This window comes from Onthophagus taurus, chromosome 7 (assembly GCF_036711975.1).
Source record: "Onthophagus taurus isolate NC chromosome 7, IU_Otau_3.0, whole genome shotgun sequence".
Taxonomy (NCBI): Eukaryota; Metazoa; Arthropoda; class Insecta; order Coleoptera; family Scarabaeidae; genus Onthophagus; species Onthophagus taurus.
The window spans coordinates 23,109,418-23,120,480 of NC_091972.1; positions in this window are offsets into that span (position 1 = coordinate 23,109,418).

The window sequence follows — 11,063 nt, forward strand, 5'->3', positions numbered from 1 at the left end:
TGTTCTATAGAGCTTGGCTACGCATTACGTCATTGGCAGGAAATAATTCAAATTTTTTAAATAAATTAATTGAATTACTTTAATATATTTGGTATAGTATATAATTAACTGCGTTATTAAAACGGAAAATAACACAACTTAATTTTTGGTATAAATTCACTTATCATAAAATTGATGGAAACTAAAGTAATAATAGATTTGTGTTAATACTAGTCGGAACATCCACCTGGCCTTGAAGTTGCGCGCGCAATACGCCGTCACTTACGTCACGAAACACTCCCACTCTTGCCCCTCGCCCACAAACTAAAATTAAAGTATTGCGGCGTAGGAACCGAGACAACCTCTTATATAAAAATCTTGATACTGCAGAAGTAGGATCCTAATGTCCCAGTAAATACAAATAAAGAACTGATCCACGTAGTTTTAGAATTCGGCAGACATATTGTATTTAAGTGAATGCCCCATAATTGTCGAATAAAACGAAAGAGTTGATAGGGAGCTTGCTGGGGCAACAAATAGTAGTATTATACAGGGTTCGGCAGTGAAAAGGAAAGATATAAGGTAGGGTTTGCAGCACGCCGCGAAGTGATGGGGAAGAAAGTAGCCGACTTGCCAAGACCTGCATGACTTGCCATTTGGTTTACAAAGTCAAAAAAATTATTTTTTGAATACTACATCTGCCAAATGTCCTCCGTTACAATTTATGCATTCTTGGAGTCGTGTCTGAAAGTTTTACATAAAGAAGCTCTGCAAGAAAGAAGTCGCAGGGGGTTAGGTCGGGAGACCGAGGAGGCCAACTGATATCGCCGTTTCAAAGCAATTACAGCATTCATTGAAATTCTTGTAGTGTGACTTGTTGAAAAAGTGTGTCTTCATTCCCTGGAAGGCCTTCAAGTTGTGGTGTGAGATAATTCTGAATCATTGCAACGTATCGTACAGAATTAACGGGAATTTCATAATAACGGCATTTTCAGTCTCATTTTCAAAAAAATATGTTTACCGTTTTGAAAATAGGCTTTAACTGCGTAACCGCGATGCTCACCCGTCCAACGCTCCATTGTAAACTAAATGGCAAACTATGCAGGTCTTGGCAAGTTGGCTACTTTGTTCCCCATCACTTCGCGGCGCGCTACAAGCCCTACTTTAAATCTTTCCTTGTCACTGCCGGACCGTGTATATATCCATGAATTTTGTAGAAAACAAAAATCCCAATGGCTACGGTATAGTATATTGGCTCTTAAAAGTGACGTAGCTCAACTTAAAGGTGATTCTGAAAGAGATAATCTATAATACACGCGATGATAGATAAGCGTTATTTGATCCCACCAAACAAAATACTGTGCATTTACAATGCTTGCTATCGTGGTAAAGAAGACATATAAGATTTATATTTGTAACGGTATATTTTTCTTTTTTAAGTATATTAGCGTCATTTATTACCTGGTACCTCTTGGGTCGTTTGCACATGGAGCTACTGTAAAGGAACTGAGCAGTGATGCGAATTACTAACCAATTTAGTTTAAGTTTACTTCTTATGTAATCAAATCAGACGCCACCCACAACGCTACTGATGGCGGACTCGTCTGTGATTCACGGAAATAGGTTTTTAATCAGTCACCAGTCAACTCGCATGTTAGATCGCCTAGTGATTTGAGTTTCCAGTTCCAAATGATCCAGTAGGATGAATAGCCAATAACTCAACCTTTTGTTCATGTCAAATATCAAACATATTAAACAAAGAAGGTGTGGGTCGAGGTCGGCAACATAGTAAAATTGACAGGTGTATTGTTTATTTTTATTTAATAAATACAAAACTGTGTCTTCATACCTATTACGTAATTAAGTGAAAGGTAGGTATTACACTTGTAACTTCATGTTGCGTATTTCCACTGCCAGGCCAGTGAAGCTTACGAGTTAAGGAAATAGTTGGCTAATAACTTCTGAGATCTGCTGCACGAGAGTTATTATGTATGGTCAAATGCTGTGGTAGAAGCTTCACCATCACGTGGTCATCTACCGCAGCAGTTGTATCACCTGGCATGTAGGGAAGTCCTCGTTTTCCCACAAAATTGTGGAGAACCCAAGCTGCTTGGATGACGAATTTCACAGCCTTAATTTCTCGAATGCGAATTGTACCATTCAAAATAGCGAACTTCTCACACTCATCCCAAACGCACGTTCAATTGTTTTCTTTTTTCAACTCAACCTATAATTGAACATTCTATTCACGTTATTCAATATTCTTGACGGGTAGGGATCACTCGCGTGGGTTGGGATAGTTTAACGCAGTTTTACTTTGGGTTTGATAGAGAAATTTTCTTCGCGGCTTAGCCGGATAGTAGTAGGTATTTGTCGATTCAAGAATCTTGTCCTAGAACGCCGCGCCGGTTCGAAGAGGAGGTTCTTGAATCGGCAAATTTTTTTGGGGGGATTGCTTCGAAGAGAGTTATGCGGTTATGATAAGATAACGCCAACTAACGTAAGCAACTTCGGAATTGTTTTTGCATAACATTCTTTAATAATTTTACTGAAACGCAAATAACCTTGGTATGCGGTTATGATAAGATAACGCCTACTAACGTAAGCAATTTTGAAATTGTTTTTGCATAATATTCTTTAATAATTTTACTGAAATTTTACAATATTTGACAATTTTAATTCCCACCTAGTAACAATAGCATTGACCTTGAGTATGAGGAGGAGGTTTATTAACTGGAGGAGTTCATGTTATCTTAAGGAGGAGGTTTCAAGGAGAGGAGCTTATTAAAAAATTTGTCATGCTTTCTGTCTGACGTCCCACGATGTAATGTCGTGTTAGAACATGTATAGCAGATATATTCACTAATGATGTGTAACTACCCTCTCCCCACCACCAAGGAGATTAATTAACTGGAGGAGGTTCTTAAAAATTTATCATGTAACCTGTTTACCCAGACGAAAGCGATTATGTTTATCCTTCGACGCTTTTCAATCATTGTCAATAATGCTCATCCTACATGGTGAAGTAATGACGGATTCATCCTGCGGATTTTTTCAAGGCGTGTGGCGTTCTCTCTTGGAACCGATTGTTATCGGAAGGTTTAGGTAATTACAGTTTTAGATAACTATTATCTTGGTTGGTTGTTAGTATATGTGGAAAGGTATATGCGGTGTGAAGGCCAGTTTGGGTTCAGGAGAGGAAGAAGTACAGTACAGACATTGAATGAATTGGTAGGGAAATTAAGACTCACAATGGAGTGATCAAGGTATCTTATATGTGCGATAAATACTTTTTTAATTAACCGAACTATGGAGTGTGAAGAGGTAGGATACAATACGAGCGAGGAAGTTCGCAGGACTCTAGTCCGATCCAGTCTTGTGGATTTGTGCTATGAGCGAATGATTTGCGAAGGTGAGGGATGTGTTAGAAGTGGGGGTAGATCTGGTACAAGCATATGCCGATGATCAGGTAATCCTTCCGTCTAATGTTTCGATAAAGAATATTGAGAGAAAATGGAAGAATGTGTGGTGGGTTTGTTAGAAATGGGCGGAGGAGCACAAGGTACGGTATGTTAGAGGAAAATTGAAATTTTGCGATAACTACCAAGAAGGATTGGGGTATAACTGGTAGAACGAAGATACTAGTAGTGATGAGTGTCATATGTATGAGAGTCTGACGACAAACAAGGGTTTCAATGCGGCGCAGAGACCTTTCCCGCTGTAAACAACTAAAGGTCTTTGCCCACTACACCGTATCATAGCATGACCGTAACCGTATCGACACATGCAAAAAAATATTCTTTGTATGAATTACTATGAGGCAATACCCACTACACCGTTCCGGCACCGACCAACACCGTACCGTGCCATGCCCGGCCCGACAGCAATTCCCAGGGAGGAATATTTTGCAGGTGTCGAAACGTTCTGTGCATGGCACGCACCAATATGCATAGGCGGCCCAACCGCGTGGTTACCGCATATGCTCCGCGTTTGCTCCGTGTTTGCTCTGCATTTGCACCCCGAACAGCAAACATCTGTTTTACTATTCCTTTCGCGTTAGAACACTGCAGCAAGTGTGAACCTTCAACATCCAAAATATATGGATACTCAAAGGAAAGAGAGAGCCTGGAAGGAAATTTGAAATGATGACATTCGAAAGTACTGAAAAATTTTTCTTAATCATCAATTAAGCGTCTAAATAATGTCCTCAGCTTTTCATTCTTTTAGAGCATCATGAATCCAGTACCGTGTCGCTGTTTTTGCGTTACTTCTTCTTCCTCGTCCAAAATAGTGGCAATCATTGCCATTTGTCTGATAGATAACTTTCTAATAGCCATACCGTCGTTTTTTTAATACTATCAGGTATGCGCAACAGCAACAACCTACAACAACTAATAGATCTGGTGCTGCACTAAACGGGATCCGAACGGAGCATCTACAGTTTGCATACACGGGCATAATACGCGTTTCATACGAGAATAGAACGCAGTTGGTCCGTTGCAGTGGGCATAGTAGTGTTCGGAACATTTTCTTACGTGCTTGACACGTTCCTGTTACGGTCCTAGTATGGAACGGTGTAGTGGGCAAAGACCTTAAGGGTTATCTGACGGCGCCGACGGAGGCACAGATTATGCTTGAATCTAAGGGAGAGAAATGGGAAAACGAGGTGTGTAGTAAAGACTGAAGGGAGAAGATATTATGGAAGTGTATACAGGTGGGTATAAAGAAAAGACATGAATCTTCGCTGCGATGGCGTTGTCCTGGGGGGTTGTGGTGAGAGAGTGTGCGATCCAGGTGAACACAGCTACAAATACAAAGTAGAGTTGCAAGCTGTTAGGTTAAGTGTGGAATGGGTGGAATCGAAAGGGAAGAGATGATCTCCATCTGGACCCTGCCTTACATATTTTATTTATACATTGTAATTAAGTTTATTTAATTCAATAAAATTCATTATTATTATATATAAGATGGTCTTCATTGCCATCGAGAACGTTACTGATGCCGAATTTCTTAAAACATTTAACAGTACTGTCTTCTCTCAATCTAGACCACGACTGTTTTATCCACTGACACACTTGTTTGATTGTTTAGGACATTTTGAAACTCTCATCGGCGTGAATTCACCGTTAGGTTTCATCCATCATCCATTTGTTCCATTCCTCTGTCATATACAGGATGTTCCGTTAAGGATACGGAGCGGCTGTATCTCGACAACGGTAAGGCCTAGAGGCTTGGGCAAGAGAAATAAACATTTGAAAACGCATTGGCCTCTCCGTCTATGGAAGTTTCGCCCCCTAGCGATCGAATTACAAATTTCAAAACAATTTCCAGCTATTTCTCTTGCCCACTTTGCCTATAAGGATTTTTTTCCCAAACCTGTAGGCCTTACCGTTGCACAGTGGGGCGTGTGACGACTTCTCTACAAAAAGAAACGACAACACAATCAAACCCTTAAAGATAAGTGCACAGATCTGCAACACCTCGGCTTCGCAGTGAAGATGGGGTGGGTCTGAATTTATAAGGCGCCACGCAGTTTCAGTTGCAGATCGCTCTAACTGCGAAGAGGGTTGGAAAGAAAAAGGTTCAACAACACCAACATATAACACAACATAAGAAATCGGCAAAATCATATACCAAAGAAATAAATTTATTAAAAAAATAAATGGTAAACAAAAAAAAAATGTAAATATAAAAATAAACCAAAAGAGAATATCGAAAATAATTCGACAAAAAAAAAGAAATAGTCCCGAATGATTAGGGGTAGTAAAAAGCAAAATGAAACAAAAAAAGGTAATCAAAGAAGTAAAAAATTAAACTAAGTATTGATCGCGACACGTTCTCGAATGACACGAGCGCTCGATCAGGTGAACGGAAAAGAAAATTAAAATCAAACGTATTCAAAATTAAAATGAAAACTCCCCTAATAGACTGATCTATCTTTACAAAAACATAATTAAATGACAAAAATCAAAATTAACAACAAAAAAAAATTTAACAATAACAAAATGATTGAGTTTGAAATTGAGTTCCGGAAAAATTGTTTACGGAGTAAGTGAAGTTAATTAAATTGAAATGGTAAGTATAAAAAAAAATTCTAATTTATATAATACAAAAAAAAAGTATGTTAACAAAATTGAATTCTTTCTTACAGCAATTAAAAGGAACGTTCTGACCTTTACTCCGGACTTTTCATACACGAAGAAACGACGAAACGCTGTTTTGCTGGCCAAAACTCAATAACTTTTAAATACTGGGTGAGTTTTTGAAAACGATCCGCCTAAGATATTTCTGAAACCAGAAGGAAATTGAAAATGTTCCGAAAAAAGGTCAACTTATATTCCAGGGGAGAAACGGTTTAACCTATGATTCACACTTTTGGCGTTTACTTCGCCCCCACGAATACCTCCCCAAAAATTTTAAATGGAATGACCCATGGCGTGGTATCTCAAATGAAAGCTTATCTTATAAGGATTATGGTGATGTGTCACTTGCCCACGTTTCCTATTTTCTCATACATTTTATGACAAAGTTTCTCATTGCTACTTCAGGAGAACGGTAAGCGCTATCAAAACCTAAGTTCATCAGTTAGGCGTGGAAACAAAAGAAAACAAGCCGTTGACGTTTTGTCTATCAAACTGTCACATTAGTTGTTTCAACGAAAACAAGCAACGTCGATAAAATTGATAATTTTTGTAACAAACAATGTTTATAAATTTAGTAATAACCTACCTATGTATTTTAGAAATCACAAAACAATACCAATTTAGAATATAATATTCAAATTCACATATCACTTTCACACCAATAGAGACGTAATTTCAGATCCTTAGAACGTTGTGCCGATCGGAGCGAAATTTTCGCGCGTAACTCTCGACTTTAACAGCGTCTTTTGCAGCGGTTTAGTTTGACCTGTGTACTAAAATTGTCACTCTTTTTAGTACCGATAATTATCACTTCCCCCTTGATATGAAAATGTTTGATAAAATAGGTTTTGGCCAGCAAAATAGCGTTTCGCCCCACTGTGCGTTGTCGAGATACAGCAGCTCCGTACCCTTAACGGGACACCTGTACACTTTAACTAGTTTATTTATCGAGACATCAAGAAGTTGCAATTGTGAAGTAAATCCTCCCGGAATAACAGCAAGCTCTGTATTTCTCTGTCTCAATTTTTCTTTCACAGAATTTTTTAAATGGCTACTAAACTGATCTAGCACAACTGATCTTCAATAAAGCACTAGTTTTCGTTTCGCAAATCAAAGTTGGATTTTTAAAAAGAATTAATTTATTTTATTTTAAACAGACAGATGTTCACTCTAACACAATAATTCTTCTATTATTAATTAAGTTAACGTCTGCGACGCTTTATATACGCTTTCCTTATCATTCTATTCGTAAACGACTGTTTCAGCAGTTTTCTATATTGGATACTTTGTCGAAAGATCCTCCTGGATTTAAACAATCTTCTTTCTTCGATTTTCTCTTGTCTTCATTATTATTGTCTTTACTATTACTCGAATAATTATGACACAAACAATTATGATATACAGTATTATTGAATTTGTTGTATTTTTATAATTTACATTTTCTAATTGTTCAATGTCATCTTTGTTAATATAAGTTAAATTTTGTAATACAATTTCTGGATTTTCACGAATAGTTACATTATTTGTTAATTGTGGTACAACTAAAAATTTAAAAGGAATATTATTAAAGTTTCTGATGCAGAAGAAAAAAGAAAAAGTAATATCTAAACATTAATAATTATAACTTAACAATAAAAGAAACTTAAAAAGAAGAAAATAAATTAAACTAAGAAATTTGTAAAGAAATACGGCTCAATAGGTGCAAGAGCAGAATAGGCAGCAAAGCTACCACTGGTTTTACTTGCACCAATGACAAGAAGAATGTAATACAATCTAATATTATTAATGCTGAATACCAAAACAAGTAAAATATTCTTCCTATAAACATATAAAAATATAAAAAACTTATTACTTGCTTATATTTTAATATTTATTGGAACCGGTTTCGGCACATAAAGGTCATCATCAACCAAAATCTTTGCAAGCGGAAAATAAAAAGGAAATCACATCAAAATCTAATTTCGTTATAAAAATTATATAACTTACGTCATAAATGAAGAAAATGATGATCTTTATGTGTCAAAACCATTTTGTATTATATACAATACATTTTCTCATATATGATATATTCTATGTCTCAAATTTAAGTTATGTAATATCCGAGTGAAATCTTGTTACATTTTTCTCTAATTTTAGTTTTTGAATACAATAACAATACAAATTCAACTGGCAAACCAATTATTTCACAACTTTCTTGAATAATTAATTTTACAATTTTACCATTCGAAATGTTCGAATGACCATTTTGTTACTAAGTAGTGATATGGCAGAAGCCCATATTCACTTTCTTGGATGATTTTTTGTGAAAGAAGTTTTTTAATTTTTTTTTAGTTTATTGTTTTTGATTAAATGGTTGTCTATAATGTTTTTGACAAATTGGAATATTATCTGTAGTTTTTATACTATGTTTAATATTTGATTGAATCGTGAGAAGAATTTGTTCATTATGTAATAAATTTTTAATTAGATTTGGTTCTTCGTTACTTAAATGGTCTAATCTTAATTTTTAATTAATATTTTTTCTTTGAATTTTGATTATTTCTTGGGGTGTTAATTTTGAACTATCTTCATAAGGTTCTTGTATTTCGTCTAATTCTAAAGGTTCACAAGAGAGTTTTACCGGGAATTTGTTAAAATTTGCCAACTCAATTATGCATTCATAATTGTTTACAGTTACTAAAGCGTTAGGTGTCTCTACGTTTTATATCAATTGTCTGCGAGTAAGCAAAAACTGAACTTGCCTCTGATTAACTGGAATTCTAACTGTCTTGTCCTTACTGGAAGTTTGATAAGTGATACATTTATATTTAAAGGGATATTTGCATAGAATCCATCAAATTCATTACAAAAATGGCATATATTAAGATTAGCTGTCCCTCTTAAAAATCGATGGTTTTTTTTTTAATCGGTAGGAAATGACTCAAAAGATGTGTTAATGATAAAAAAAAAGTGCGGAAAAGTGTAGTACTTACCGAAAAATCACTTTAAAGTTGCGATTTGACGTTTCTTTTTGGAAGTTAAAAGCAATGTTAAAATTGCATTTTCGTATTAAATTCTAACCTGAAATTGTTTAATTTATACCCACGCACAAAATAAAAGTTATTTTCACTAAACTTGTTGAGATTACAACATATTTTCCGATGAAAACCTTGTTTCTTAGGCTATCGATGCAGAACGACAATTAAATGGCGTTAGATAGAATTGTTTCTACCAAATGTGTATTAATAGACTTTGTGTTAATGGATTGTGTATCAATTGATCTGTCAAATGACTGAAAGCTCTTTGCAATCTTTATGTTGTAAATATAAATGATAAATAAGTATAGTAGCTTATTTAATAGTAGTTTAGTTAAATTAAAATAGTTATTAAAAAAGACATGGTTACAAAATAAAAATAAATAAATAGCCCGTGTGACGATAGCAACAAACTGTGTATTTAACCAAATGACAATTACAACTGACAACACAAGCAATGTTAACCATGTATTTTCTCGTATTAAATCCTAACCTCAAATTGTTTAATTTATACCCACGCACTAAATAAAAAGTTATTTTCACTAAACTTGTTGAGATTACAACATAATTATTCATAATGACCCCTATGTGAAGTTAGCCCCCAATTAAACAGAATTTTACATGTATAGTATTTTAATTATAACATGAGAACCAGTGAACCGATTTCGATAAACAATGTCTCATTCGAAAGCTTAATCTTTGGCCAATACGAAAGTGGAAATGCCCGATTGACGATGTGACGATAGCAACGATAGTACCAAACCTTCCAACAACAAATTTTTATCTGCAATTTCCTATCTATTTTATTAGTTGATATCTTTCTTATCACTAAATGCACCATATGAAAGCTTGATTCTTTCTTTATGAAATCGTCGGTCCTCGTTTGACGATATGTTAATATTAAAATCAATAAAAGATGAAGAACACCGCTCTGTACGTAAAATAGCTTAATATTACCAAACTTCAAGCCCTTGTGCAATTGTTTTGCACAATTGTTGTGCGAATTTTAAAAAACTGTGTTCACAATCAGAAAGAACGCTCCTTCAAATATCTTAATCCGGGTTTTTGTTGGTCAATATCAATTAGCATCATGGTTAAATCACCTTTAATATACATCTCTATATACAGAAACGTTTAATTGCTCTACCTCTAAACAACTTTCTTACATATTTGATATGAGCAAAATTATAGAAGTATATCAATATCATGAAGTTATAGACTTACACAAGGAGGTTTTTGGTCAAAAAATTACCAAATTCACACGTTTTAGCTACTTTTAAACATTGTTGGGATCAATAACTTTCTTATATCACCAGGAAAGAACTCTATAACCAAGCAGCGATAGCCGCTTGTTATACACCATTAGAAAGAGCAGCAAATTGTAGATAAGATAGATCTATACTTCTATAGTTTTCCCAATATCAAATAAGAAACTTGTTTAAAGGAATAGCAATTAAGCGTTTTTGTGTGTAGGGATGTACATATATTAAGGGCGATTTAAGCATGACGCCGATAGACCCATTTACCAACGAAAACCCGAGTTAAGATATAATAAATTTAAAGAGCGCTCTTTCCGAGTGTGATAATAGTTTTTTAAAATTCGGTTTGATAACAATTGCACAAAGGCTTGAAGTTTGGTAATTTTAAGCTATTTAATCTAAGTACAGAGCCACCGCTTTGTAGTTTAAGTATAGATTGATCTTAGTATTAACTTATCGACAGACAAAGACCGGTTTTAGATAGAGAAAGAATCTCTAATTATTATCTCGAATTATCTCTAATAATAAGAAAGATATCAGCTAAGAAAGTAGATAAAAAATTACGGATACAAGTTTGTTGCTATCGGACAAATGTGGAGGAGGCTGAAAACTAGAATTCGTAAACATAAAACTAAAGAAAATTCCAATATTTCTAAGCACCACATAAA